Consider the following 25454-nt stretch of genomic DNA (forward strand, 5'->3'; position numbering starts at 1 on the left):
GATAATGTGCGGGCGTTATTATGCGGTTGTTGTGTTTGACTTGAATATGACGGGCGAATAGTGCACTTTTTTTAGGATAACATGCCGGCGACTGCTTACACATTATATGGATTCGGATCTGTAACTGTATAGTAGTTATATAATTTTACATTTATGTAGGTGGACTTGGACTTGTGATAAAGACGTACGTATGAGTTTGGGTGTATTAAAATTGCGGTTTTATGTGGACTGCGGACTGGTGAGGTAGATGTCTTTATAATATTTCGCCGTCGATTTATTCAACTGTTTCACAATCAGAAAATCTGGCACTGTTAGACTGTGATCTGTAGCGTTCAACTCACGAGAATGGTATTGATTATGTTTCCTGAAAATTATGAGAGATATAATCATTAAATATAGAGGTGGGTCCTTTTTCAATTTTTCTTTTTTGAAAAAAAAAATTGTTGAGGAACAATTCCGAAGATTTGGCGAAAACGTTTGGCTTTCAAGTCAATGTTTGATTTTTGGCATTCAGTGTATGGGTGAAATGCCGAAGGAAAGAGAAATTTCAAAATTAAATTTTCAATTTAAAATTAGAATCTTCTTTATTTTACATTGAAAAATGTTAACAATTAAAAATCATCCTTATGCTACGTTCAACTTTCATGAATATACATTTCGGTATAAAACTGCAGAATAGAGTGATTCAAAAAAAATGTTCAAGGTTTCAATTTGGGCTATTTTACATGCCTTCAAAAATCATTAAAACTTGTTGAAAATATTACAAAATTTTATCGAAATTGAGCCGTACAGTTTCGAAATGCAAACATTTCACGAGTAAATTTGTCAGCTTCTCGTACGCGTGCCAGTAAAATTTATTCCGATCGTGTCTTCGAATTATTGAATAATTAACAAAGATGTACATCAGGTGTAATGAGTATAGCTGCATTGCTGCAGTACCTGCTGAAATTATACAAGTTTGCGTCTCTGCACCCATTACCTACCTGCTGATTCTAAGTTACCTATTTTTAATTATGTAATTTCAAAGAAGCTCCCGTCTGGAGTAAGTAACACGAATAAAACGTACCTTTCTCATTAATACCAAAGATTTAATTCGTCAATGAATTCGACGATGCGATGCGTGAAAATGGAAATTTCAATTAAATTTATTAAAAAGTTAAATTGGCCTGATGAGAAAGTTACCAGTTTTTGGAAAATAATAACAAAGGGATGAACTTTGAATTCCCAATTAGATTATATTATACTTGATTTCTCTGAAGTATAAATGACGAGATGACAATTTCGAAAGACCAATTCCCAAGTACCTTACCTCTAGTTAATAGCCTATTTATTTGCAAAAAATTTCATCAAAATGCTCGGTGTTATTCAAGTTGAAAGGATCTACGCCGGTGCTCCTAATTAGATATTTCTTTGCAGTGAGAAATTCTAGAGTTTTAATTTTTAGTAATTCAAGTATATCGACAAATGAGCAATATTAATTAATTTCAATGTCAAGTATGGCAATAATGTTCCTTAGATGAATTACTCAATACACATTGGTCTAATAATAACGTATACCTAGCAATAAAATCGCATATAATTCAATTTCATCGTAACCGTTTTTTAAAAAAGTCGTAAAAAACTAAGTCACTTCACGTTTCAAAGGTTGCAAATTACAATTTTCGCAATATTTGTTCCTATAGTGGGTCAGGAAGTGAGAGGTTCAGGGGGATGAAACTCACGATTTCCTTCATAGAATGTGATGTTTCCAAATGCACAAGTACCTACATGTTTCAAGATCGCAGAATATAATCGTATTTTTTATGGGTTTGAAGAATACCGAACGACGTATTCAAAAAAGAAAAAAATTTAATCATCGGTGTGTTTTTTGGGTGGGTGCGGGGATTTTGAATTTTTTAGTCACGATGAAAGCTCTCGTTGCAGGTTAAGGTAGGGGGTTGGCATAAGTCAATTTTTTCAATTTTTTTGCGACCCTTGTGCATTTTCATGATGGTAAGAGATTATTTTGAAAACCATCGTGCCATCTTAGGGAAGGAGGGGTTTTACTTCAAAACTTATAATTTTCTCACTTTTAGATCTATCTTGGAACAGTTATTTTCTGGCGAAATTGTGCAAATTTTAGCATTCAAGTGAAGGTTCCCAACATAAATCCCCCCCTCTCATTAAAATTTTTTTCTACTCATTTTTAATTTACAAAATAGATTTTAATATGTACTTTTAAAACGACCCTGACGTCCCCAGATATATACGGTGACAACAGTTTGAATCAAATTTCGAAAAAATGGAGTCAAATGATTGCAAAAAAGTGCATTTCAGGGGAGTTCAGCTAACTGCGTATGAATTCGAATTTTATGAGTAGACTTCCTGTGTGAAAATGCAAATTTTTCAAAATTTGATTTTTTGACCAGATTTTTCATTTATTTTAGATTTTAGGAACTAGGATGAATATTTTCAAAATTTCACTTGACTTCCCGTAAACAGTGAAAATGAGAGTAATTTGACTCATTAAATTCGAGTATGACGATAAAAAAAAGGGTAGGCTCCAAAAATTGTATTTCATCGTCTGTCTAGAGGCTTTTGAAACCCTCAATAAAATAATTTTGACTTTTTATCCTCAAAGTTCTTTTTTTTTTTTTTTGAATCTGAATCACTCATTCGAGGTCGCCAATTTCTGACTCCTCCCCTCCCCTGCATTATACTTTTTTAGCCCGCCCCTAGAGAGAATTTTTAGGTGCACCTCTGGCTCATTTGCATGTCTACCTTTCTAATACGATCGATTGTTTTATAGTTCATATAATACTGTTATGGAGAAAAAATAATAATAATAACAGACAATACCGGAACATTTGTAATTTACTAGTGAGATTAAGATATGCCATTTTGGCCGTTGACATAGTGAACTTGAAAATTACCTGGTACTATTTGTTAGCTTTGGTAGGCAGCTAGGCACTTACTGTCACTTTTCGTTATTATAAGCTGCGACAAAAACGTGGTATACATGACATGACATGGTGATCTCATTCTCATTCCCATTGCCATTAATACAAGAAGGCCGGAAATTAACAAATGTGTATTATACTCGACACTTCCTAATACAAAATGCTCTATTGTGAAAACATCGAGTTATCATTTCGCGTTTAACCAACAACGAGAATTTCGAGTAGAATATTTTTGTAAAGATGTAACAAGTTCTCTCTGTTGCGATATTCATTGTGGATGCTTATACAATTGTAGTAAATCTAACGAAAAATGATGACACTTGCGATTTCAAAGTTGGCTATCAATGATCAAGGTTGTAGGGTCGGTTGATGACTCTCGTTTAAACAAAAGCTTCGGTTACAGGTTTGTTTTTATCTGCGTGTATAATTTACGTTGACCACAGAAAGGTTGCAGTTTATTTTGAAATGGCTTGTGGACAATGGACATAAAAAATATTTTTATATGTACCTATACTTGTGAAATTAGTTAAAAGAAAAGCCAAGTACGTAATGCTCGTATTATGAAATGGATACAAGCAAACGTATGAGCAAAGGTTTAACTACTTAGCTGGATTATTTGTCGCAACATAAATATATCATATATGATATTAAAGATGACTTTATGGCCGCTGTGCGTATAGAACGCAAAGAATAGTGGTCGGAAAATTTTTTAAAAGCCATTATTTCGAGTAGTTTACAAATGAACTCGAGGTGTATACCTAATGTATCATGTTTATAGGTAGAGGTACCTATAACGCGAGTCGCGAATGCACATTTTTTCCTACTTACAGTTCATCTTATATAAAAACTAGAAATAAAAATCTAGCCTGGGTACTCGGAGTTATCTTTTATTAACGAGAATATTGCGATGAGAAGCCTAGAACTTTAATTAAAACATATATCGAAGAATAGATGATACTGAATTACTGATTTGTTGTTGTTGTTGATTTTTTATGCCCAGACAGAGTACTCTTTAGTTGTCGAGCTTGGTCTTTTTTTGCGGAAACACGAATTGATTTTTCATTACGTTTTATACGAGTAGGAGTATATAAGAGCTGCTTGGTAATTGAATTTGATTTTTTTTCATTCGGTATCGTCGTCCGTCGTCCTCAACAGCATGATAACTGAAGCGTTGGCTGGCATAGCTTTGAAATTTAAATAAAAAGAGCCGAGGACTTTTTGTTTTAATTACAAAATTTAATCGAGAAAGAAGTTCGTTTTCATTTTCATTCAAAACCTTACGCTACAAATTTGCCTCTTCGAACAAACGAAATATTATTCAGCCTAAATAGGTAGGTAGTAGGTACTCGTAGTAGGCTTAATATAATTTAATCCTCGTCGACTCGAGTCTACGAGTCGTCTTCGTGTCCAATTAACGGTATGTGGTTGGGTTTTGCTCGAATATTTATCATTTTCGCACGGGATACCGATCTAAGTTTATTTCATACGTAATTTATTATTCGTATAAACAAACGGTCGTTGAATGATTGCGGTTTACTTATGGCGCATGTGGAAAAAAAATACACGCTGATCGTTTTTCACATTCGAATCGAATTGTAATTGACATTTACGAGGTGGAAAAAAAATTTACCAACGGATCGGCGCAGATGTGAGGAATTTACTCGATGCTCGATGGTGTGCTTCGTTAGATGATTTATCGTTTTTTTGTCCCCTGATTCTTTTAATGCAGATTATTTTTTTACGCGTAATTTTTATAGATTGGAGTCGATGCGAAATTATAAATTTTTTTATCGGACGTGATGGATTCGGTATGAAAACTTTTTGAGCCGATGTTCTACACGAGGTGGTATTTATACAATTTCGAGTGTATCCTTGAAATTAACTCGACTTTTAGTGCTAATTTCAGATTTCAGGAGAGAATTCACTCGGGAGGGAGGTTTATTTGGGAGGTGAAATTGAAAACATAATAATGTATTAATCGATATGTCACACTAAATGGATCATTTCTTGAATTTCGATTTTAAAGGAGGTGGTAAGGGAAGGGGTTTAATCGAAAAAGTAAGACCATATTAGTGTTCTTCAGTGGCTTCGAAAACACGTCCATTAATATTTCGAATGCCGCAATTTTTTTTTGAAATTTTAGCCCAATTTCGAGATGGACTGCTTCCTCTTTATGAGAGCTAATGACCATTTTGATTTTGAAAATAAAATATTTCAAAATGGAATACAAGTTAGGTGGATCATAATTTTTATGTGATTTTCAATTTTAGCTTGCGCATACAATCTCATTTTTAATGGTGAAAATTCAGCGTACCTTCTTCTCCTCCGTCCTCCTCCTCCTCGTTATACTCTGGAAGATCGGAGGAAAACCAAAAAACTTTTTCTAATCAGGAGAGTTCAATTTTCAGGTTTGTTCAAGATGTCGGTTTTGTTTTCGATTTTTGATTTTGGGGGCGAGGGGTTTCCGTTTTTGATTTCAGTTTTTTCTCAGGTTTTCGTTTTTGTTTTCAGTTTTCATTTTCTATTTTCAGTTTTTTAATGTCCTTCCGCTTTCAGCTTTTATTTCTGTTTCTCTGATATTTCGTTTCAGTTCTTGTTCTTGTTTTTTTCCTCAAAATTTCGTTTCTGCTTCCGTTTTTAGTTTTTATTTTTGTTTTTCTGAACAAAAAAAAATTAGTTTCCGTTTTATCATTTAGGTATCTAAAAATTTTGTTTCAGTTTTCATTTTCGCTTTCTCCAAATTTCGTTTAAAGTTCAACCTTTTTGTTTTCCTAGATTTCCGTTTCAGTTTCCGTTTTCAGTTTTCCAGAATTTCGTTTTTAATGTTATTTTCTGTTTTGTTTTTCCTTTCGCCGCAATCGTGAAAAAAAAAACACTTAGATTTTGAACTCGGCCTTGAAGTATTCTCTTTTTGCAATTTCGAAATTTTGAAAGTTAAAACCCAGAGATATAAAATCGTGGTCTGTGTTTTTTGATGATATCAAACTGAATTTTTTTCAAACCTCGTTTTTTCAACTTTTCAAAAAAAGCACTATTTATTTTCCCACCATGAGATAAGGAGTTTTTTTTTAAATGATTGTCGGAGTGAAATTCCAAATTTTTTCATGTAGCACACTACACTCAATTCTCATAACAACACTTATCTATGCATCAAATGACCGGTGAAGGGGGAGGGGGAGGGCTAAATTAAACTGATAGTTAAACTACGATATACCAGACTGATCGTAATACGTATGTATGTAGTATTCGACTACAACTTCGTGTCATGTTTTACGATGAGTAATTAAATCATTACGAGAGAGTGTCGGCTACATGCATATTTTGTACAAATGAACTATCGCGTGCAGCTCATCTGGATTTTAATTTTCATTACATTTCGATGGGTATTCAAATTTGTATTTTCTTTCAACTTGCACGCGGCAAAAACATGGAAAGAAACGAAGAAGAGGATTATTTTTAATCATGCAACGATTAAAACCTATCAAAAAACGTGTTTACGACCGCGAGGGCGTAATTAAAAAAATAGCCTGATCTCGCGCCATCGCCATTGCCTCTATAAAAGCCCATGGTGTTATTTTATTCTAAATCGCGATCTTTAGTCTTTATTCGAAAATAAGAAAGTTAACTAAATGGCACGTTCTGGGTATATTGATCTTTTATATCCCCAAAAAAAGGTTAAAGAAATATATATGCAAAAGCTATCGAAAATATTAACCTTTTTTTTCGTTTTCCTTCACTGGAAAATGCTTATGTATGTATACTCAAACTTATACTCGTATATCCATCTATAGGTACGCGCGTTTCGATGACATTTAAAATATCGCAAACGTCTACAGCTTTTTATATGGAACTATAAAATAACAAAAGAGTAGCAATCTATATCGAAAATGTAAGGTGCTTTTTGCAAAGATTGAAAATCGCGATGATGTTGATATTTTATTATTGGTAAAAATGCGGTATTTAATTTACGTAACGTAGGATGGTGTTTTATATTATTTTTTTTGGAAGAAACGATAAAATTTCACGTTGCCATTGAATATTTAGGAGCGAACAACGATGCCTCTGCTTGTACAGGAAGGTCTTAAATCTTTTGTTAATGAAAGTATGTTCATTATTCTTTTGAGTTTTAATTCGTGATAAGGTCGTATACACATAGTTGTTGAGATTTCATTGTTTTCGACCCTCGCTTTACTCGCGTTAACGCTCTATACCCGGCGTGTATGTTGAATAATAAATGATTACGTGAAGTCAACCAACGAGGACGCGAAGGCTCAGTTCGAGAGCATTTTTTTTTCAACACCAGCACCACCAAGCACAACTTTCAGCATAAAATGTTATTTATTTGACGTTGTTTTCGGTATACCGCGACCGGCCTGCTATAGGGTTGAAGATTGTTTGAAATGATCGACATTGTTTTTGAATTGTTGTTGTATTATGGATGCCTTAATGGCCAAGTTAAACTTGGGTAACGTTAGTAAGTTTCAGTTTTGACTCGAGTTGGTAAATGCAAATGGTAATAGGTATGTACCTCTAAGTGTGCATGTACAGTAATAGCAGTTCAACCATCAAAGAATAAATTCCGAATACGAGTAGAAATATTTAATTCAGTTTTGCTCGATGTTTTTGTCGCAAAACTTGTCTCGTTTTGAGATAACTTGGTTATAAGATGGTATCTGCCTCCGTCGAGCTCACTCGACCAAGTTTTTAAACTTGGAAAACTTTCTTCTTTTTTTTTACCACTGATATCGATAAACTTATAGCTTTTTACCCTTCAATAAAATGAATAGATTGTGGTATTATTAGTATATTTTTGTGTTCTTTGAATCGGCACAATCTCGTTTTTATCTAATTTAAATTAGCTTTTCGCTGAATGACTGAAACGTAAGTATTGTTCGAGGGTCGGATGGAAAATTTTTTTTCCAGAAGGTAAAATATGGGCCTATTTCAGTAAGAATACTGAGAATACCTGTGTATAAGTATAATGCGAACATTGAGGTGTTCAGAGGGGAGGTGAGTTCATCGGAGAAGGGCAGTTCTATGTTTTGTCAGTAGATTGGTATCTTTTGAACCTTGAGGGTGTCTGGGCTCCGTTTCTCCAATGATTTTTTTGTAATTTTTTCTCCTCAAATTTTAAAGTAATTTGAACCCGAGAAGGAGAGAAGAAAGTTCTATTGACAAATCACTTTGGAAAAAAATGTTTTCGAAATTTGATCTTCAAAACAAAAATGTGTATCCCACAGATGAAAATTTGGTTTGAAAATTTAGGAAAATGGGATTGATTTAAGTATAATGAACGAGAAAATGAGAAGAGAACAGGAGGATGTTGATACATATAAAAAAGCTCGAAAAAATGGATGTTCTGAATGCGGTCCTTATTTGGAAAATGATTACTTTAATGGTTAATTCGTCACTATTTTTTTAAATTAAAATGTTGAAAATATTTTTGAGATTGAAAAACCTCTAATTTAATTGATGGAAAATTGGAACTAATATTGTTCGACTTGTTAACAAAAAACCCTGGTACATCCCTTACTTACAAGTACGTTTGTATAATGATTAGGGTGGCGTGAAAAAAAATGTCTTGGATTTTAATAAAAATTGAAGAGTAAGCTTACTTCGAATGGAAGACCATCCAGAGAAATTTTGAGCACCCTAGTCATACAAGGAGCTGAGCTAGGTGTCCTCAAAGTAGGGTTATTTTTTTTTAAATCGATTTTTGCCATTTTTGGATGCTGTTCTGCGCAGAACTCTAGTCCCTTCTTCAAGAGGTGCGATTTTTTGAGTTCCTGAAGCTTCCTCACGCATTGACTTTGAAATTAAATACCACTTTTATTTCTCTACAAAATGACTTGAAGTTGAAGATATGCTGATAGTAAGAATTTTGATTTCCACTTTTCATTAAAACTTCCTTTTAGAAAAAACGAATGCTGGATTCGTGCTGAGCAGGTTGAAATACCCTGATTACCACAATTTATAGGGTTATTCTGATCAGGTTAGTCAAATTCAATTTTTTAATCCAATTTTTCAAACCATCATCAGAATGAGTGAAGAATATAAATTTTGAAAAATGCATCAGAATGATCGAAAAAAATACGTGTGTACCACTTCTATTTATTTTTCCCCCCAAATGAATGAAAATTATTTTAAAAATCAAGCTTAAAATTGCCAAACCCCTCCCCCCTCTCTCTTCATTAAATCTGCCAACGAATGGTAATTTTTTTCTAGAAGCACGATTCAAAAAGTCGTCTCCTGATAGATTCTTTTAGTGTACTTTCGATGTAGGTAGGGTAATACACTCTTCGAAATTTACAAATCTATCGTCCCAACGCCCAATAAGCCATTGTCATCGAAATTCCTCAAATCAATTCGTCCACTTACCTGAATAAATTTTTGTTTACGATCGTTTATTTTTATCTCTCGTAAACACAGATGATCGCCAACTGACCATTCCTCCTTCTGCAGTTTTCAACATAGTAACCTGTTGAAAACATTCAGGTAGCCTATAGGTAAATTAAACGAAATTTCGATCGTATAATTTTACAGCGTCCTTGCCCCATAATTTTACTTTTGTTTAGGTCAAACGATCATTCGTCTTGCACACAGTATAAAGTAGGTATGCCTACTTTACTTACAAATTAAACACGATTTTGTAAACCGTTTTAACGACGCGTGCGCGCGCGATTTCGCGGTTTAGCAAAGCGTTAATTACAAGTTTTTAATCTGTGAGGCGTCTATTGTTTGGACAGAAATCTGCGATGCCACTTTGCAGTAATTAAAAACCGGCCATTAATTTAATCGTGGCCACACGACGCGCCTTAATTGAACTTGATTAGTAGAACCGTCCGCTATATATTTCAGCGTTTTAATTATACCATTACGATTTGTGTTCGAGAGGCTAACAATATTGAGAAATTAACGCTAGATATTTGTCGAACAGGTATTTGGGAATTTCAATTCGACCATTGTCTCGAGAGCTGTACTTGTTTTATGCAGATACCTTTGCATATAAATGAGTAAATTTATAGCGATTAAAAAAATTCTCTGTTTTAACCTTGGTCTTGGTTGAAATTTTATTTCGTAGAGGAATTTTGAGTTCGTATACTTTTTACTTGTTCGTTCTATTTTAGAACGACCTGCCAACATTTTTTTCTTATGATTTGGCACGTTTATTGCAGGACGATTATGCGTTTTTAAGTTAATGCAATGCAATTTCTCATGACTCGAATAAACTCTCTTAACTGTAATGTTCTCAAAATGCCAGCTGTTTAAAAAAAAAATGCGAATTTTATCTTTCATTCTGTTGAATTAATGAAAATAAACTTCGCGAACAACTTTGTATAATTACAGTTTTTCTAAATGCTGCAATTTTTTAAAATTAGTATTTTTATTCTGTTTATTTTTTTTCTCGTCTTTGTGTTAAAAAAAAATAAAGTCTTTTGATGAAAATTTTTTCTGCCAACTTTGATAGCTTATTTAAGAAAATTTACGACGACGACGTCTGAGCAACTACTCGTGATACTCTCTCGTTCCTTCGTTGCAAAGATTACCTGAAAATTGGTTCAGTTACGATAGCTAAGAAATTGTTTTAGCCGATGCGTTTAGTAAGGAAAAAAACGAAGGTAAATGAATTGAATTTAAGCGGAAAAAAATGAGCAAATGAATTTCACAAACGAGTAAAAAAAAACGCGCGCCTCGTGTAAAAAATATTTTTAAAGTAAATGAGCATTTGAAGAACTTTAATTAAACGTTTTGAATTAAATTTGATAATTTTTAAAGAAATAAATTGTTCGAATCAATTATAAACAACCGAAATTTTTCTTTAAAAAGAAATCACTGCTATTAAAGTAGAAATACTCGAATAAGTATATTTTTATAACTATAAGTGTTCTTTGCGCGTAATAATCGCAACCGCGATTTTTCTTTTGTATCTGCTTCGATTGTTTAAAAGCTCTAAAATCATCGCGGAAACGCTCTTAATAACTTGCAAGCTTTTTGCAAAGCTTCTGAAATTCTATTCACAGATGAATAACCAAAGCTCGAATTCAACTAGTGGAAGGAATGCCGTGACCATTATCGCCTTTCAGGGGTTAGTTCTTCACTCGAAGGCTGGATTTTTCGACGTACGTACGAGTATTAGATGCCAAAATTTTGCTTTTCATCCGTCAAATTCAGTCTTCCACGATGAGTAGAAAGTATTGGTCTGCGTAAATAGACATTGCAGGGTGTTTTTTACTCGATGGAAATGTGTGTCGAGTTATTCTGTTAGAAGTTTTCTTCGACAGTGTAATCGGTCGGAGATTTTTAAAAGCATATCGAAGAGTCGTTGCTGAAAATAGATAACTTGTAGGGTGTTCTGACCAAAATGTGTAGATGGTTCAATGATTCGTAAATTATGGTTTAAAATTTATTGTATTTATTGAAATTCAATTAATTTTGAGCATTTTTTCTGTTTTGTTTCAGGTGAGTATCAGATTTTTGCTGTAAAAATGTAGACGTTTAACAATAAGTAAGTCAGTTTTCATGGTTACTTAATTATTTTTCGAAATGAAAGTGCACACTTTGCTCCTCTCTCGGCTCTCTCTCCCTTTTCAAAATGTATTCGAAAAGTATGGTACTTTCCCAAACGAAGATTTCAAGATAAATATGGGCGAATGATTTTGGACATGTACCTGGATTAATTAGATTCATGAGGTGAAATTCAGGTTGAAGTTTCGTTGCTGTTTGGATTAGTTCATTTTAGAGTGAAATTTCCTTGATTAAATTTTTGTTGGACATTTATCGGTTTTAATTTTATTTTTCGCCGGTAAAAGGTGAAAAAAGAAATGTTTTTGAGAGTTTTGTGACGGATGTTAATTTGGCAGACGTTTTCATATTCACCCGGTAGGAGCGTTTTAAATACAATTTTCTTTTCATTTTCAACTCGATGATTGGGTTTGTGGAAAAATACCTTCCCTGTGCTTCTTTTTTCGCGTAATTGCCAATATTAAGCGAAATGGAAATTTACTTGAAAGGAAACGTCGCGATTCATGAATCGAGGATGTTTTTGATACGTGGTTTGTAAGACGGGAATTTTGATAGGTTGGAAAAATTTTTTATATACAAGTTGATTTAATTAAAATGAAAGGCAAGCATCCTTTTGAAAGAAAATTTGATTTTATTGATATCGGTGAAATGTGAAAAATGTTGTGCTTTAAAATGTTTGGTTGAACCTACTTTGTTGTGGTGCAAGTTGTGAGAATTTTTCAAGGTCATGTTTTCAAATTTTTTCAATCTCGAAGAATTCGGAAAATGAAAAAAAAATATAAAAAATCCATCGTCGTTTTTTCAGTCTGAGAATAAATTTTCTACGAGAGATTCACGGATGTTTTTAACTAAAGAATTTTTTTGGACGAAATTGCGAATTTAAATGGTGCAAGATCGCGAAAGAAAACGCTTGCTGGAGATTGTGACCTTTTTCATGCTTTGATAAAGTAAAGTGGCTGTGGCGAGGGTGTCTCATGGTTTCTGGGGTATATCAATTTTGATTTTTTTGTTTTAAAATATAATTGATCTTACAAAGGAAGCATCCAAACCAGCAGAAAAGTTTCGGGTCCAAACGAAGCCGGATCAAAAGAGTGCAAAAACCCCTATCAGCCGAGCTAAAATTTCAGATGTCAGAGTTCATTTTTCAAGTATTGGTGATGAATTTTTGAAAATATTTGAGCCAAAAAGTGAAAAAATCAAAATTTTACGTAATAGAGCTAGAAAACTAAAATTTAGTTTCGCACTCAAATTGATTGGAAGCAGTTTTGAACAGTTTTGAGAAATTCTGGAGCGTCGCTGGTATTTTGAAAATGTTGTTGACGCTCTAGAACGACTCGAAACGGCCTCCACTTGATCTGCGAGGCTCAAAATATTCCGTCATATTTTGAACGCTCAAAGATGAATTTTCAAGGATGAAATGGAAATTGCTGGAAAATAGGAATCTGAATTTGACTTTTGGCAGCAGGTACCTGTAACTTGGCTACGGCGACGACGATACCATCTAGATGACATGATTGATGATACGGGCACGTGTATTTCGGCTCGATTCATTTATAGGTACTGATTAAATTATTCAAATGACGATTGATGCGTTTGATGGGGCGACATAAATTGCCCGACGACGGACGCGACGCGACGATGTGATGGTTTTGCGCGGAGAAAGGTGAAAGAGTAGCGCAAGGTGCGCGCAGAGACCGCATCGCGATCGCGTCGCGGTCTCGCGGATCGGAACACGAACGCGCGAGCTGCCACCGCCGTTCAAAAAAAGCGCAGAACAAGTTATGTAAATGTTTCCACACGATGTTATCATGATCATTCGCGTCATCGTTTCCACTTTTTTCGATTTGCTGGTCTTGCTCTTGCTCTTGCTCTTGGTCGTGGTCGTGGAAGATCAGTGCATCTGGAGAACAGTACGGTTTTACTGAAAGGAACATCGATCGCCTTTAGTTAGTCGTTTTGATACGGTGAACAGTTTAATCTTATTACCGCGCGCAAGGGAGCTCGATTTTATTAGAAGAATGCGGTTTTAACGGCATTCCGGTAATAAGCCGTTGTACTATTTTTAGTTGTATATTTTTTTTCCTTTTTCAATAATTTTTATCATCGCGGTTAGGTACTTTAAATACCTATAGATTTCTATGTGCGTGAGATGTACCGAGTACTTGGTCGTCGTATGATGTTGTTGATGTGTTGAAGTGTCGCATATATGTTGTGTTGATCGCGATAAGCAATTTCATCAAAATATTAGAATTTTTTTTTCGCGTGTGATTCGTAGAATTTTTTGTTCGTGGTTGATGGATGTAGTGTTTATTTGTTATTTATGATTTTTTTCCTGTGATCTTTCGAATGTTGTGTGAGTTCGAGTGCATGTGCCAAGGAAGGTGCTTGCGTACTAATGTTTAAATGTGCCATAAAATCGCGAAATTGATGAAAAATTGATGTAAGTTTTTCAATATTGCATTTTAAACTTAGGCTTAAAAATGGTTCGAATGTGTCGAGTTGTTCGATTTGTAACTTGGCATGAAGTATCCACCTGTTCTATTTTAAGACCTTTAGTTATAGCAACTTCGCTGTATTTCCGTTCAGAAGATTTATAGAAAATGTGGCGAAAAAAGTGCAAAATTCGAGTTTTCCACTACCTAAAATAATATGTTTCCGTCAAAGTTCAATTTCTCCCAAAATTTTCCCAGATGTAATGAAAATTTAAATCCAATAGTTCCTCAGGGTGAGAGCAGAGGGGGTCGTTAATTTTTACGTGAAAATTTGGTTGGATCCTCACCACACAGAGGCAGTTCAGTGTTGCAATTTTTCAAACATTTTAGGGAAATAAATTTGAAGAAATATTTTTTTATGAAAATACCATCAGCAACGATAATAATTGGAAAAAAATATTTTTTTCGGATTTTATAATATGAAAAATTTGCTGTTGAAATTTTTTAATTTATTGACTGTGATTCCTTAATTATTAATATACTGGAGCGCAAAATTTTTGAAAAATTTCAGTTTTCAATATCGAAATCATTTTTACTATATTTTTCGGCGTAGATACATTTTTTTATTAGAAAACCGTAGTTTTTCGCATTGAAAAAACGCGAGGAATTTGTGTCTGCTCGAACGAAGCAAGGGTGAAAAACTTTTCAAAAATGTTGGAGATTTCCATTCAGTACCTAGGTATTTGAAATGAAAAATTGTAAAAAAAAAGGGGGGGAGGAAGGAAAAATAGTTTGAGTTATCTATTTATGTATGACTCGAGCTGACTTGAGTCAACTGGAATAACTCAAACGACTAAATCATCTGGAGATTGTTCGAGGACCCTCCAAGAAGACGTAAAAAAGAGCTCAATTTTTATTTACTTAATTTTGTTCAAAAGTTAAAAATTAGGTATTTCAGTCAAAACTCGAAAATTGTCAATTTTGCAGAAATTAACCCACATCCTTCCAACACATACTTTTCAACTGTCCCCGACTAAAACAAAACAGACTTACACTACAGATAAAAGAAAACCCACCTACTATCCCTGACGAACCTTCTGAAATACAAAAATTCATCTCCCTAATAAAAAACATCAACCTCACAAACCAAATCTAACTCCCCCCCTCCCTTACGGGTGTAATAAATCTTGTAATTTAAAAAATACAAACTCTTACATCCTGCTGAAAAAAATACATTTTTTTAATAACTAGGTCATTTATGCAAAACATAACAAATTTCAGAAGAAACTATCTTAACATCCTCCTCTCCTTCCCCCATCCACTTTTTAAATTTTTATCAAACAATCCAAAATCCAGTGCTGATCATGTCTGCATGGCATGCAGGGAACTGCAAAAATTTGATGATCGTTAACTTCTGCTATACCAGTAGAAGTGATTCGAGCTTTAAAAAATAAAATCATAGAAACAATTTTGCGAATGAAAACGAAAATAATAAAATTAGGCTGTAAAAATTGAAGAATTTTCTCATCGCAAAGTTAGGTACACGAAGGACGTAGTCGCGTCTATACGAGTGTACTTCATTTTATAAGGAACCAGATGTTTGCAGTAAATAGCTATCGATAATTCATACTGAAACGCTGGAAAATGCTAGTACGTAGGTATAGTTTGAATCAAGTCTCATTTATTATGAAAAAGTATATAGGCAGTATAAAGCTGTTCGGAAGCGATTTTACAAATGTGTTGACAAAAATTTCGGAATATAAGAAAAGTTCGACAAGGTTGAGTACTTTTCTGTAGCCTATACGTTTCGTGATGGGAAATTGGAAAAAGTTTTTCTTATTATTTTCGTCTGGGATTTTTCTGCATCTTGAGACAGACGCATTCGGTTTCTTAGGCAAGTTTTCAAAATCCAAAGTTGAAATACTTTAATTATAAAAGGCTTGTGGATTAATTAAACGTATTTGTACAAAAAGTGAAACCGAAATGTAAAGAAATTTCGTCCATGTTAATCCAGTTTCTGGTGGGATTCTCCTATAGTGTATATTATTAGAAATCAGAGTATAGCGGATGCAAGGTGGCACTTCCGTAGTTTCACAGATGATGCTTGTGTACATCTGGTTTTGCATTTTGACTTGCAATATCTAATATTGCAGAAGAATTGTTTTTTTCTTTGGCTGGCATCCTTCTCCTTTTCCCTTTCCTATACTTTATTCGCGAACGTATAAAAATTAAATACATAGCAGATGAAAATAAATACCTACAGCTACATCCTCGAGTTATGCATGTTTCTGTTCTGGTATGTTTATTGACTGTAAAGAAAAATGGAATTCTTGGGGTATAATTACATATTTTTCGCATGCACGAGCACAGAAATATTTCTAACCGTGGTAAGGTGCTTTGTTCCCCATTCGTGCAGTACGCTAGGGATTTTTTTCACTTTTTCTGTATTAATTATTCAACTTTATTTTTCATTTCTAAATCGCAGCTAAGAGACAATTTCGTTAAAAATGTTCGTACGTATTATGACGACCGGAAAACTGAAGGGAATACACGTCTAATGAACCTGTAGCCTTTCGTACTGGAAAGGGTTATTTTTCATGGAAATTAGTAATAAATTATGAACGTAGTTGGAACAATTTTTTCGACCGAAGGACGAGAAAAAAATACGAAAGAACTGTCTTGTATTGGTCCTAGATGCATTAATCGTCGATAAATTTCATTTTTCGTTCAAATACCACTTGACTCGAAGAAAAATTGCGAAAAAAATAAAGTGGACATTGTTTATGGCTAGAAAAGCAATCATCTTGATGTAGTGGTGAAGGTAAGTCAAGGTGTATTTTTGTTGAACCGTTGAACGTATACCACGTCGTATTTCAACGTCCCCTAAATCAAATCAATTTCTAATCTATTGGACTTTTTTTTTCGCTCGCTGTGGATTTTCTAGCCCTTTGTAGCGTGTGTAGTAGGGATCAAAGTGTCGAATAAAATTTAAAATTCGATGTATCCTCGAAAACCGTAAGGTACACCGTGAGCCTATAATAACGGAAACGAGTCGTCTGATTTTTTAATTACGCTATATGTATACGTACGACTGTTAATACAAGATGACTTACCATAACAGATAATTACCCAATGCAAACATTTTTCAAGCGTGCCTGCTTTATTACGAAAGGGAAACCGGAAAAAAGACCTACAATAAATTATATTCGCATTTATACGAATACGTGTAATATACGCTTACGTTCCTAACGAAATTGTAATAAGAAGAAAGTACGACTATGTATCGTACTCGTAACTTACATTTTTATACGATTCTGCGTGTATTTTTAACCTCATCAGTGCGAATTTTATTATTCAAAATATGGTTGAGGTAAAAATAAAAAATTTATGACCGTAAATTTTTCATGATTCGGGAAAAATTAATCAAAAAAGTAAGGTTATAAAAGATCAACGACGTGGTCGAATAAATTGACGCAGTTTTAATTTCAATTTTTTGGAAAATGATTGGAGGAGGCAATCGCTACTTCCATGATTGTTCTTTACATTTTCAACATCTTCCGAGTATGTAGTCACTCATAGTTTACAAGCCCTATGCTTCTTTGTATAAATTAATTCGAGTAAAATGAAAAATTGATGGAGAATTGTAGAGAAAATCATTCGTCTGTTGAGGCATCAAATTTGATTATCAATTGAATTTTTGGATTCAGATTTTTGAAGGGCTTCCTCCTCGCCTCCTCCATTGTTGAAAAATCGAAACGTTTTTAAGCAAAAAAAGTCCGACAAAGCACGTTTTCAATTTTTGATGAGAAAAGAAAGAAATCCCATATCTTTTAAAAATGTTGCACCTAAATGCATTTATTATTCAGTTGAAAATATTCGATGAAAAATTGGGATTTTTTGAAATTTGTTCATAAAGTGAATACGTTATCCACATTTGGGAAAAATTTGTCAACTTTTAGGGTGGGTCTGGTTTGATAATGACGCGATGTCGCATAATTTGATCATTTTGGGTCGATTTTCAAAAATTTGTCGTCGTTATTGTTCGGCTGAAATTTTCTCAAAAATTAGTTTTCCTCTTCAACCTACCCCCCTCCCCACCTACCCCGCCATCAATTCAAAAAATGATGATGAAAATCGGTCGAAACAATGAATTTGTTATGCAATAAATGTTTCAATACTTCCGAAAAAATTTCGAAATTTGAGCTGTTACAGGGACGGGAGTTGAATGTCGATTTAAGAGGCTCATAATGTATTTTCAGCATATTTTTTGAGATAATTTGAGACCAGTCAATATTCTGTTATGTTTCATCCTGACTGAAAAATTAATCAAAAGAGCTCAAACATTACTTTATTTTACATGGAGTTATCTCTAAATAATTGAATTAAGTATCAGCTATTCCGTCTGCTCACAGAACTTTTGTCAGATTTAAATTGAATTATACGGAGGTGTACGCGCTGAAGCGGCGGCGACGACGGCGGCGTGCACTATGTAAGAATATACCTTTACCTACTTTGGTTTCTTTTGAGGAAGCAATGAAATGGCGAAGTGTATAAACCTGTTAATATCTTCTCGACACCGTGCAAAATTATTTTTCGTCTCGTATTATATACGAACGTCTGTAACTCGATTGATGTAGGTAGGTAAATTCTATTAAGAAAAATAAACAATTTGATCATGTAGATACTGTACAGAAGACGATGAATCGCGTTAATTCTTTATACAAGCTTTTATAAAGCGTGGAAAATTCAAAATTACATCTTTGATAATGTAGTTGGTATTCGCGATTCGTGAAAGGTAAAGCTCTCTCTCGCAAACGTCAACGTGTGAACGTAACCGTAGGTCGTATTAAATTTATGAAATACGTTAATTAAATTTTTCAAAAGCGTGTATCTAGCTAAATGCAATTAATATGCTCGTGTTCTCTTAGTTAGTCGTAGCGGTATCAACTAAGCTACCAAGATAAAAAGGAATAAATGACGTATACGCACTTGTATTTGATGGGAGTATTTACGTTGTCTCTTGGTGTAAAATCTCGTTCAAACGTTATTTTTAAACCATATTCGCGAAAGATGAAAAAAAGTCATCTTACGCGAAGTTACCTCAATTTTGAAAAAATTACACCCACCCACCTACGTGATGAGTTTCTCGTTGCGTTGGTTAATTTTACGGGGTAGAGGTACAACTCTCAATCATTGTAAAAAAATTTCCGCTCAGACTAGCTATACTATAATTTAACTTGGCCCAGTGACACGAATATGTAAACTAATTTCTTAAATTCCCCGTTGAATTCCAAAACGATGAAAAATTTGCAATACGAATACAATAACATCATGTATAGCTCTCTGTGTAGCTATATGTATTAAGTATACCTACGTTTAAGTAAATTTGCATAGGGTGTTTGTTATGGCGTATTGATGTAGGGAATTGTGTTGTTTTTTCCTCTACTGCTCCTTCTCGTCTTCTTGGGATATCCTACCTGGGCGTGTGAGCATCATTGTAGCGGTGTTTATGTTGAATTAGAATTGCGACAAGGAGTGAATATGGTATTTTGAGATATGATTGCTCGTTTCAAAGCCGTTGTGCATTTTGAATATGGAAATGACGACGTGTTCGTCGATGAGACGTATTCGACGAGATTAAAATTGTATGCTCGGAATCTCTCGTGTAATTTCATTTGTAAGGTACCTGCAGATCAATGCGACAATGTCGTGTGTCTTTTCTTTTTAATCCAAAGTTGTTTACAACCCTTCTTGTTTACATTCTTGAGCTAAGACAGTTGATTTGGAATATGGAATTGTTGTTGGGATTAGAAATCCGTATTACGTATTGTCATGGCAGGAAGGAGGATATGAAAACTTGTCAATTTTTGGTATTTTCTTGCGGTAGGTTTGATAGCGGCGAGTGGAAAATTTTCCAATACTGACGATGAAATAGTCATTTTTTTCTCGTGAGGTTTGATATTGATAAATAATTTTTTGAAACCGTTTTTTTGCACGAAGATTGCAAGGTTGGATGGAAAAAGGGAAAGGGGGTCGTTTAAAAAAAAATTAACTGCAGTGAATTTGAAGTAGGTGAAGGACTAGTGAGGGTGAGAAATTAAGTTCAAAATTTTCATTTCATATCGAGTTTTCCATTAAAAGTATAAAATTGTTATAATGGCCCAGTTTTGCTCGAATTATAAAACAAAACTAACAAAGCAAGACCGAAAGAATCACCTACCTATTTTCGTCGTTTCCTGAAACGATTCTAATAAATTTAAAATCGCAATAATATCGCCGGCAGGTAAATATTTACGATCTTATTCGTATTTCTTGTGCGTAAAAATTTTTCGCTACTTTTCAAAAAAGTTTTTTCGTTTATGTAGGTAGGTATTTGTAATGCTCCAGTTGATGCGTTTGAAATAAGGGTAATTAGGTATTTACGCCGAAAACTTGGGTAAAATTTTCGCAACTCAAATTTTCGTTAAATTTCATTATGAATTTTTAATTCACGCTTTGTACCCAATTAAAAAGTTTTCGAAATGTTGCTCAAGTAGGTATACGATATTCATCTGGAATAAATTTCCAGTATCAGAGTACCATCGTAGTCCGTCACGCCATAGGGAAATTTCAAACTTTAGAAAAATTTCCCATTCGATGTGCAAAGAAAAATTAATTTGGTAGCTAGCTAGCTGGATTATCACTCATTCGGGTGGTTTGGTATTTCCAATTATTAATCATTCTTGTGTAGGTTTTGTTTGTGTCATTATTATATCGAGGTTATCAAATTAGCGGATGCATAATTCGTGTTTAAATTATTTTACTTCATTTGATGATCAACCACCCTCCTTTCAAATTGATCCATTTAGGTTTCCAGTTTCCGCCGTTTCATCTTTGAAATTTGAGATTGAGAAATGAGGATCACCGTAGGTCAACGACCCATAAAATTAATTACACTGCTTTGAAATTTGAAAAAAGTGAAGTTGGGTCCCAATCACCCGATTTAATTAAGGCGAAAGAAAATTTGAAACGTCAAAAAATCGAATAATTCGAAAATTCAATGAGCGAGAAACTGATAATAAAAATCAAATTTTTGATTAATGTCTCAAAAACCTCATTTTCCAGTCATATTGTACTAGTTACAATTCCGTTTACAGGTCTACTTTTGACCAGAGGGAAAAAAGTAAAATTTTTAGGAGGCTCAAATGAATAATAAAAAAATAAAAAAAAAAGGTATCATAATCGAAAATACATCTTGTCAAAGTTGAAGCTACCCAATCTCGCATTTTGAAATCTAACATAGCATATTTTTTGGACCAGAAAATAAGATTTTTTTCTCGCGTGTTAAAAAAGGCCTTCAAAACGGGTTGGGCGATTAGAATTTGACCTTGAAAGAACTTTCAGAGTTGTAGCTGCAGCTCAACCAAGAATTTTAAAATTCTGAAGTATGTTGTTTGAAAAATTGAGCCCGTAAAAAATATGTATTTTTTTTTTGTCGGAATTGGGTTTATTGTGATTGTAGGTAAACTGGTCATTTCATTTTTTCATTTATTTGCATCATTTTTGGAAAATTCAAATCTATCTAAAACCCTCAATTTTTCATTTGGGCTGCTGATATTTTTTTCGAAGGGGGGAGGAGGAGCTCCCAATTCCAATGCTATGATTGAAAATGAGAAAAATCAGTAAACGATTGACCTGTTGTTCTTATTTACAATTTTTTTAAAATAATTTTTTGGAAAAACTAGAAATTCAACTTTTCATAATGAGTGGGTGCAAAAGCTGCCACAACCTTTTAACAAATGTGAAGTAATTACTGTGAAGACATATTATACTTTCTTTGCAATAAAATAATTTTCAAAATGGGATGTTCAAGTTCCAGAGGGGCTAAGGTTCCCTAATTTGAGCAAAGTATAAAACTTTTTAAAAAATGATGTAATATACCCATCGATTGTTATTGTTATGAAGGTGCTAAGTTCGAATATTATTGTATTTTTTCGATCTGACTCTCCTGCCTTCCTCCTCAGTGCTCTTAATCATATTATTTTTTGATTATGCCCCCTCACACGTGCTTCTCTATCCTTCTAAATTGGGGAAAAACCTAAAAAATTGTGAAAAAATTGTTGACATTTGATTTTTGGGTCGTTGAGTCCGAATATTCGTCTCTTTTTTTTTTCTTTTTTTTTTTTGTAAAATATTGAGTGACTGGAAGACAGTGAGAGGTCGAATCCAAAAAATGAATAAATCATCGATCCTCAATGTTCGAGTTTTCATTAAACTCTCGGGGGAGGAGCAATTCGTGAGGTTCCCTGGTTTGATATAGTTGATGATGGAAATTTCAAATTTCGTAATATGTCATAAGATTATCTCCATATTTGTATTAAAATCTTGGCAACTTTCATCTTTTATTATAGGTATATAAAAAATATACAGATAGATAAGTATATAGCGTGAAACGTGCCCGTGTGCTATTTAATTTGGAAAAACAGTTCACAAAATCAGTTTATGCGATACGATGTTTAACGCCTCCATCGAACGCTCACTTTGTTATGTACACATAGACACAATACAAGTAGCATGGCATTTGGTGAATTGAAATTAGGAAACTGTCGCGTGCTTTACGCGTGTATTTTGCGTTCACGACGACGATTGCATAAGTCCACCTGGGCTAAGTCTTACGCAGTAGTACTCGTATAAATGTATTATAAGGTGAACGCCTTAAATACGTTATTGTATCTACATCTACATCTACATCTACATAGTATTGCCGACGAAATACGTACGTATGACAATTTGAAATGGCCAGGAAACCGGACAACGTAATTACGGAACGTTATCGAAAAACTACGTTCGCTGTCGGAGACTTGAACGTTGCAGAGATTTGCTCTTATTTAGCGAAAGAAAGAGAGAGACTACGGTAGGTAGAGGTACACGCCAGCCAGCATCAAAGCACGCGGTTATGCATAAGTATAGCCCATAGCCCCCACGTAGATTTAATCGCGCCGCTCGTGTAAAAATAAGGTCATTATCATTAGAACAGTCGGATGTACTTCGTATAGTAGGTACGTATAAAATAACGCATAACATTGACTTCTTTCTCGATGATAATTTATACCGATCGAGGCCCTTCGCCTCGCTCTGCGTCGCGTCTTTTCCTATACGAAACTAGTACGCGAAGAGTTAGCCAAATCTCAGCACGTTCGCGCCGGTAATCCTCGCTCGCTCGTATGCTATAAATAATGAAGGCGTGTGTAATTTAGGCGCGAATTTTGCCAGTGTTGTTACCGCCATCCTTCGCGGATCACGGTGTCGCGCTGACGAGAGAGAAGATGAAAGATTCGGATGAGTAACCCGGAAATGGAAGATTTTTTGGTCGACTTCGTGCTCAGACAGTGCTAGTGAGGATAGAATAGCAGGCTAAGGGCGTACAAGCTTGGTTTTCGATACACCCAAGCCCAGGTGTATAATTTTTAAATAACGATGTACGCAAATACCTACTATAGTTCATCGCCGCCGACGAAAAAACTAAAAAGTAAAATTACTTGTGTACTTTTTTTTTGCATTCAGTGCAGGAGGTCAAGTATTTAAAGTAGTACTTGGAATTGCTGACTGTGTGCATATTGATGTCAACTTGGGTTTCATAAGCTCATCCTATGTCAAACTGCGATTACGATTGCTGAAAGATGAGCTAGGCTGCTTTGCTAGGTATGGGGGTGGAAATTTAGTAGGTAATGTGAGCAGATAAGGCGCCACCAAGTTACGAAAAGAGTTTTATGAGAAAAATCTTGACCTTTCCTCGTTTCATTTTCAGCCCTTTTACGACGCTAGCCGATCATAAAATTGTACAGAAATAACTGAACGTTCGGAAGCTTCGAGATGGGCGATATTTTTTTTCAAGATGAAGCACTCGTCTCTATTTTTAGATTTGTCATTGGGTATTTGAAAATGAATTAAATTATTTGAGGTTTGGAATACAAGAATGGGAAACCATTTACATTGCTAAAAACGTGTAATGCATCACCTATTTTAATTATGAATCGTGGATTTAATCACTTTTTTTTTTTTTTTTGCAAAAAATTATACCTATTTTAAATTTTTTCAATTGTTGAGTTTTAAAAATTTTGCATCTTTTTTAATGCCTTGACCTAAATATCCCATTTGTGCTAGAGAAATCTGGAATTGGTACAAATCGTCGAATTTGATCCTTTTAAATTAAAATTTTATTTTACGAAACTTTTTGAAAGCAACCCACGTATTCGTGTCCTGTCCTCTCCAATGTGTACTCGTATTTTGGCTCCTGTTCTGTGAAAAATTGATAAAAAGACACGTTCCGGGGTTATTTACAGACGAAAGAGGTTCGCTTGAAAATAATTATGGAAATCTCGTCATTTCCGACGAAGTTACAAAATTTTGTAAAATTCAAGGAAACCTCGAGTACTTATAGTCGAAGAAACTTGCGGTAGAAATTAGCAAATTTCCATAAGTGATTGTTGCGTGATGTTAATAAGTTCATGTAAATGTTTCGTTAATTAATTGGAAAATAATCTATCGATGAAATCGGTGGAAATGATTGCAAACGTGGCTAATTGATTTGATTATTTTGTTCAGCCGAGAGATGTGTGTTGAAAACAGAGTAATGCCGATTCTTACCTTACCCTTGCCCCATCGTAATCTACAGGTGTTCATATTTTTATTTAATCTAATTACCATTAATAGCTCATTGTTGATGATGGTTTGATTGAAAGTAACAAAGATTCAGAAATTCAAATTTTTGTGTACATTTTCAAAAATCACGAAATTTTAGCAATCCTTTAATTGACTGTTTATTTTGTTTTTTTGTTTCAGGTGAGTACAAATTTTTGTTAAGATCAAGAAAATATTAGAATGAGTAGGTAAGTTCTTCGTAATTTATGCGAAAATTAATGTAGATAAATTCAACTAATTTTTCAAAATTTAACCAAGTTTTACATAATAAAAATTGTTATAAAATGACTTTCAAGGGGAATGGTCAATATTTGACTCTTATTTTTTTTAAAAATGAAATTTGAGACTTTGAAAATTCCGCTTCTATGTAGAACAATTGTGTGAAAAAATATTTTGATCCTAGCTGTATTTTCAGTCCAGTTTTTTAAATGCATTCCCAAGTTCATTTTCGGCGAAGCCCCCTTGGCAGGTATTTTTTGAACTTGAAAAAAAAAACAACGTTCGTAGTATGTAGTTCGAAGATACGTACTCCAGGGGGAAAAACGGATCATTTTTTTTAATGTTGAAAAATTTGCTGGGCTAAATGGTCACGAAAAATCTTAAATTTTTTTCGAGTCTTCTTGACATTACATATTCAAAGTCCTATTTCCAACGAAAAATTAAAATCCCATCAAATTGAGGAAAGAAGTTTCCTGTATTCAAAAAAAACTATATGAATTTAAACCGGCAGGAACGGATTTTTATTTTATATCCGATCGTATGGGAGTCGTCAGAACAGTTGATCTGAATTTTTGGGCGTTGAAGAGTTTCATTCAGGTGTGGGACTCTTTGTCTTAAAAAAATAATCCAAATGCAGAATTTTTAAAAATTTTCCAAAAAT

At 34.1% G+C, this 25454-nt stretch overlaps 1 protein-coding gene across 6 annotated transcripts in view; it reads left to right on the plus strand.

Moving 5' to 3' along the window:
- The window catches only part of LOC135832816 (beta-1,4-glucuronyltransferase 1), a 155730-nt gene that overhangs the window by 68454 nt on the left and 61822 nt on the right, over nt 1–25454 (plus strand). For 2 of the 6 annotated variants that reach the window (XM_065346309.1, XM_065346308.1), the window contains exon 1: nt 13510–13902. The exons of 3 other annotated variants lie outside the window; for them this stretch is intronic. The gene's annotated coding sequence lies outside the window, so the exon portion shown is untranslated. One more of the 6 variants, XM_065346310.1, reaches the window with a different exon arrangement.

This window comes from Planococcus citri, chromosome 1 (genome assembly GCF_950023065.1).
Source record: "Planococcus citri chromosome 1, ihPlaCitr1.1, whole genome shotgun sequence".
Taxonomy (NCBI): domain Eukaryota; kingdom Metazoa; phylum Arthropoda; class Insecta; order Hemiptera; family Pseudococcidae; genus Planococcus; species Planococcus citri.